At 35.0% G+C, this 6,000-nt stretch overlaps 1 protein-coding gene across 1 annotated transcript in view; it reads left to right on the top strand.

The window, feature by feature from the left end:
- The first annotated feature begins 252 nt into the window (after window positions 1-252).
- Window positions 253-6,000, top strand: part of stat4 (signal transducer and activator of transcription 4) — a 132,126-nt gene continuing 126,378 nt past the window's right edge. The window contains exon 1 of the mRNA XM_015359317.2: window positions 253-338. The gene's annotated coding sequence lies outside the window, so the exon portion shown is untranslated. The remainder of the gene's footprint in view (window positions 339-6,000) is intronic.

The following is a 6,000-nucleotide window of genomic DNA, read 5'->3' as shown; positions in this document are numbered from 1 at the left end:
ATACATATATGAGAAGACTGATTTATTAGGCACTGCTGCTTTATTAGCATATTGATTGGTAATATTGTCACATTTTTTAACTTGCCAAACACAGCCAAAAACCAACTTTGAACTTTTTTTCTTTTGATGCTTTTTCTACTGAATATTTTTTTTTCTCTTGAGGAGTTAAAAGTGAAGAGGCGTTTCGTAGTATGCAATCAAATAATAACAGCCTACACGATGACGAAAACAAAACCAAACGTAGAAAAGAGGAACAGGTTCACATGTACCGTATTCAGTTACTCAATCGAGGTTGAAGCTTGTGCATAACGAAAAAGGATAACGAGCCGAGGCAAAAGGTGAGCATGGACGTTATGTTTTGGTTTCTGTATAATGATGAATAAACCTTTTATAAATAAATATGAGAATACATAATAATTGTCGAGCTCTTTATTCCTATCGAACTGCATCTGCCTGTACAGAGACTTTCTGCTTACCCACTTTCTACTACTGCCCTTGTCGGTCAGTTCTTATACAGTATCACTTTCTGCGGATTTACGAAAATATAAAGACGTTACAAATCTTAATTGAAATTAAATATTTATTCAGCCTCTACACAACAGATAACAAGATAAACCAATCTTATTGGGGAATTCAAAACGAATTAATCTTGAGTCTATTTCCGTCAGCAAAGTCAGACTCGATGTTTTTTTTTTGTTCTTTGACTCAGTTGTGTTCTGTTGAACAGAAATTAAATGTTTTTTATTCATTAGATATATAACACAATATTTAAAACTTTATTTAGAGGTTTAATGAAGTGATTTATAGGTGGTGTAATGTTTAGATGCCAAAATGTTTGTATTCTTCTCTTATTAATCAAAATTTACTTTCTAATAGTCCTTGGAAAATATCTCTTAAATTCGTAGAAGGCTAGGAAACAATGAAACGTTTCTTACTGAAGACACCAGTATGTGTAAAGCTCCTGTGGGATAAATTACTATGATGTTTATGTAAAGCTTATTTTATCAAGGCACTTTTTGCAATGCGCTTTCAAAAGACTAAATACAGTAATTATGTTTCATCGTTCTTGGCTACTGTTTCACAATACTTTGGTTTCCAAAGACATCTTAATGAGTTGGTTATAATATGCCATGATGTCTATCAGTTAACTATTTGGCCTTCATCATCTTGAAAAAGATTTCCCCACCCACTCACTTCATGTGAAAAACTGAAATATTCTTGTGACATAAACGATCTTGTGAAAAGCCTCTTGAACCCATCCTAATGCAAAATATAATTTCAGATTTGTTCTAATTTGGGTATACTGTTTTCACAGAGGAAAATATGTATATTCAAAACTTTTTTGACCAGTTATTGCAGTGGAAACTTACATATTTACCAATTATGCTGTTAGAAATCTTATCCACTGTGTCTTTGGTTTTTGACGCGCAGAGTAATAATATCCTACTGTAGGTGCTATGGTCTGTGGTGTTGAGAAAAACCCCAGGTATCAGTCACTCTTTAGGTCAGCAAATTCTTTCTGTATTACTAGCAAGAGTGGGGAATTTGGATAACTTCATTAAGTGTGTTTTATGCTTAGAGTGTTTGTTTTGTGAAGCCTGTTTTTGTTGGTTTTTTTTTCTTGGTAGATTAGTTAATTGTTATTATGAAAATATATTTGCTACTACTTATTGATGAGGTAATGTCAATCAGCATGAAATAAAGTATATATTTTATTCACTTTCTAAATAAATAATAAATACAAATTGTAAAAGTATTCCCCTACTTCCTCTGATGCCCCATTTAAATTTGAGTTATAAAAGATAAGTATACAGTACAAATAGTTTTAATCATACCCTGAATGCTCTAACTTATTATTTTTTCTAGTTAAAAACCTAGTTACCAAACACTGCAAAAAATAAAAAACTAAATTATATTGATTGCCGAAGGCTCTGTTCAAGTATGCATACGTGAGGCCTTGTGCCTTCATATATGTGTTCTCATTTAAGTCTGCAAGGGCTTAGGTCAGGGGTGCCCAACCTTTTTTAATGTAAGATCTACTTTTTCATTTGCCAGTCCAGCATGATCTACCAGTATGAATTTGAAGCTCTGATATAGGAAAAACAGACTGTGGGCATATCAGTACAATAACGATACCCAATGACAACTAAAATAATACTAAAATAACACTAAAATGACAACAAATAAAAGCGAGTGACTCATGCTACAGTGAACAAGTAATGTTCCCCATTTTAGAAAAAAGAATATCCTATCTTCATATGAGCATTGGCACTGAGAAGCTTACTTGGGAACACTTGTAGTTGTTTTTCTTTAACGTGTTTACACTGCTGATCGTGTCGATGACATTTTAATTGTGTCCCTCCAACTTGACATTCAGCTCATTCAGCAGTTCAATCAAGTCTGTGAGGAATGCTAAATCCAGATGCCACTGGTAATCCTCTAATTGGGTATATTCACCATGTTAAGACGACTTGAGAAACTCTTTGATTTCAGGCAACAGCTGTCTGAACCTAGCCAAAACTGTTTGTTTTTTAAATCTCCAAACAGCAAGTCAGCAGCCTCAGCAAACGCTTTTTTAAAATTAATTTCTTGATCCCTGAATGACTTTTTGTGTTTAGCCAGGAAGTGGCTCACACAGAAATATGCGATGGTTGCCGCTTTCCCTCTTGTATTAGGCCTCGTGAAAACCGACTGCTGCTAGTTGAGATTTTAATTTTTCCATTTTTCTTTTCCGTAACTCACTTTTAGCGGGTACAAAAAATAATCATGCTCCCATTCCTTGTGGTAACGGTACGTTTTCAGTCTGTTTGCTTTATAATTTTCGCTCAAACACTACAACTATAAAATAGGCAATCAAACTTATAATAATAATAATAATAATAATAATAATAATAATAATAATTGCTAACACTTATATAGCGCTTTTCTGGACACTCCACTCAAAGCGCTTTACAGGTAATGGGGACTCCCCTCCACCACCACCAATGTGCAGCATCCACCTTATCAAACTGTTGGTGAATTTGTCACGGCTAGTCTGTTTTTTCTCCACTATGCACTGTAGCAAATGTGGGGTTTGTGCGGCAATAACCAAGAGAATGTTCTTGGGTAGCACACGCAACACTATTTACGGAGCTGTTGTAGCCTTTTTTTCCAGTGCCAGCCAGAACTTTTACAACCCATTCAACAAGGGTTAAACACACACAAGGCCAGTAAAATGTATGACATTACATGCACAGATCTGAATTAATTTTAAGGCTATTGAAAAAAGTAAATAGTCAAATAGCCCATTTATTTTTTGCCAAACATTCTTGCGATCGATCGACTAGTTGGGCACCCCTGGCTTAGGGTGTTCCATTTCTAAATTTGTGTTTCACAAGGGTGCTCAAGAGCGACCCTTCTTTGAAGTCTGCATTGGAGCGGACTCTGCTGAAGGAAATTACCCCTCATTCTTTACGGAATGGTGACATTTCAAGTTGTAGCCTATCAAAGCAGAGAGAGGTTGCCATTAGTTAAACATCAACATTAGTTAAATTAATTTTTTAACAGTTTTAAAACTCATAATATTTTATGTAAAAACAATTAATTAGACTACTTTAGATTCAACTGTATGTATTCTTGGTACGAAGTTTTAACATAAAGCTTTTATTTCGTCACCTCATTTGGAGTGATGAATATTCATTTACCTGCAGTGTATTTTGTACATATTTAATAGCACAAGTATTTAATAGTATAAAGGTATTCAATATATAAAGTAATTAATATATAAAGTATAGTCCCAATTCTTGCACTGGGCCCTAAGCCCTTTCTCCAAGTCCGCACTTTTGTGACATAGATCAATTGTGTACTTCAAGTACACAACTATTCAAGGGCGCATTGTTATAGAAAAAGGTAATGGAACACCCTCGTGTGATAGCATTTTGTTAATGTTTCTTAAGAATGAACAACAAAAAGCTTTTTGACCATAAGCTTTGTGATATTGTGCAAGGTTTTATATATTACCTTTTTATAATGGTGCACCCTCGAATGGTCACACAGTCCACACTTGTGATAGTGGAGGAAGGGCTTAGGGCTTAGTGCAGCATCTGGGGCATGCCATATGTCTAAAAGATAAATTTCTTCCTTGTTGAAGACTTGTTCTTGCCTAAATAACTTCTCATTGATGAGCTTTTTCAGCTTCTCAGGAAATACTTTTAATACTTTTACATACCATGTAATGAGTCGAAGCCTCCTCCCTTTTAAACTTGATGTTATGAAAAGAACAGTATTTTTTTCATTTGCATTGATTTATTTTTAGGTCTTATTTATGACAAAAGTGAAATGGTGTGTAGGTGGAAAGGGTTACATCTGTTTGATGGTGTTTGCTTCTTTATTTAATACTTAATGGAAAAACTAAATAAGTGGTTATTATAATCTACGGGGTTATCAATTTCAAATGTTGAAACCCTGCTGTACTTTTCTCTGTAAGGTCCCCCAGTGAAGTAATGAATTTCAAACATAATTCAAATACAGAGCTTTCAAAATACCTCAGGTGTAACATTGTAGAACAGATGAAGTGCTTCATAAAACGTCAAAGACACTGAATATCACTTTAAACACTGTGAATTTGACCATTAGGAAGTAGAATGTATATTGTACCGGAACAAGTAATAGGTTTATTCCATGCTGAAAAAAAGAAGAAAGAGAACACAACGTTTCGGCCGTGGAGCCTTCTTCAGGTGAAGAAGCCTTCTTCACCTGAGTATCAAGCCCATCTCAAATCCCACATGGAGTTTACAATTGATCAATTAAGTGTTACTGCAAACATGTAGTAAAAGGTTTTGTGGTCATATAAGATGACCAAAAGTGGAATAATTTGGTCTAAATGGAAAACATTACATCTGGCTTAAACCCAAAACAATGCATCACACTGTCACTACTGTCAAGCATAAAGAAGCAGAAAGCTGGTATTTCTGGAACCTGTTTGACCACTTCTGTCATTTATGAGTCACACTGAGTACATGCTGTTTTTCTGGATGTGAGGGAGGGTGAGATACTACAGAAAATAGCTGACATTAGTCTGGGATTCTCTACATATCTGAAAGCAAGGGAGGATCTATACTGTATAATGCATAAGTCTGGCATTTCTTCTTTGTTTTGTATGTGTAATAATAGTAGTTCTTCACAAGAAATGAACATTTAATTGGACAGGCATGTTTATGAGTTCTGAATTTTATTAGCTGTTTTGTCTGAAACCTATATTGTTGATATTTATTTATACTGCGAAATGTATTACCCTCAAAGCTATGCTGCTTTCGTTCTTTCTTTCTTTATGTCTGTGTCATTGTATTTCTCATATTTCTACCTATTATTAAGCCTTTCTAATAGGTAGAATGAGATCATCTTTGGGTTGAGAAAATCAAAGTAAATGTGCATACAGCAATGTTTTATGTGCTTATTTTTCATCTGGACTCTTTTAACAATTTGTTTGAATTATTAAAGGTAATGGAAAATAACAGGTAAAGCCAGAAATAAATCTGGACTAAGAGGTAGTAAAAGATCAGATTTGCTGGATGATTAAGCTAGAAAACTAATGTATGTGTGTGTGGTAACCACCTTCTAGCAAACTGTATATAAAGAACTCAATGTTCTTTATATATAACTTTAACAGGCTGTCAGACGGTGTCTGTTTAGGAAGCCACTGCTGTATGGAATTGATGGTTTGATGTAATGATGCCACAGGCAGTACTATGTATTAAGCCTTTCTAAATTACTTTAAAAGAACTGCTGAGTTCTCTCACAATGGTTGTGTGTGATGCAGGCTGGCCAAGTGTGAGTGAGAGACTGGCAGCTGCAGGAGTATTGTATGTAGGCCAGTTGGGTATGAGTGAAAGTGATGGCAACTACTGGGATGCTTTTGTCTATGTGTTCCCCAAAGACACGGTGTGTCTAGTTAGCCAAGGGCTATCAGCCTTAAGGAAAAGTTCAAGGAAAAAGCACCAGTATCAGCTGTAGGTGTACTAG

Source organism: Lepisosteus oculatus, chromosome 12 (assembly GCF_040954835.1).
Source record: "Lepisosteus oculatus isolate fLepOcu1 chromosome 12, fLepOcu1.hap2, whole genome shotgun sequence".
Classification (NCBI taxonomy): domain Eukaryota; kingdom Metazoa; phylum Chordata; class Actinopteri; order Semionotiformes; family Lepisosteidae; genus Lepisosteus; species Lepisosteus oculatus.
Note: the sequence above shows the minus strand (reverse complement) of the source record. Positions and strands in the feature narration are given on the sequence as shown.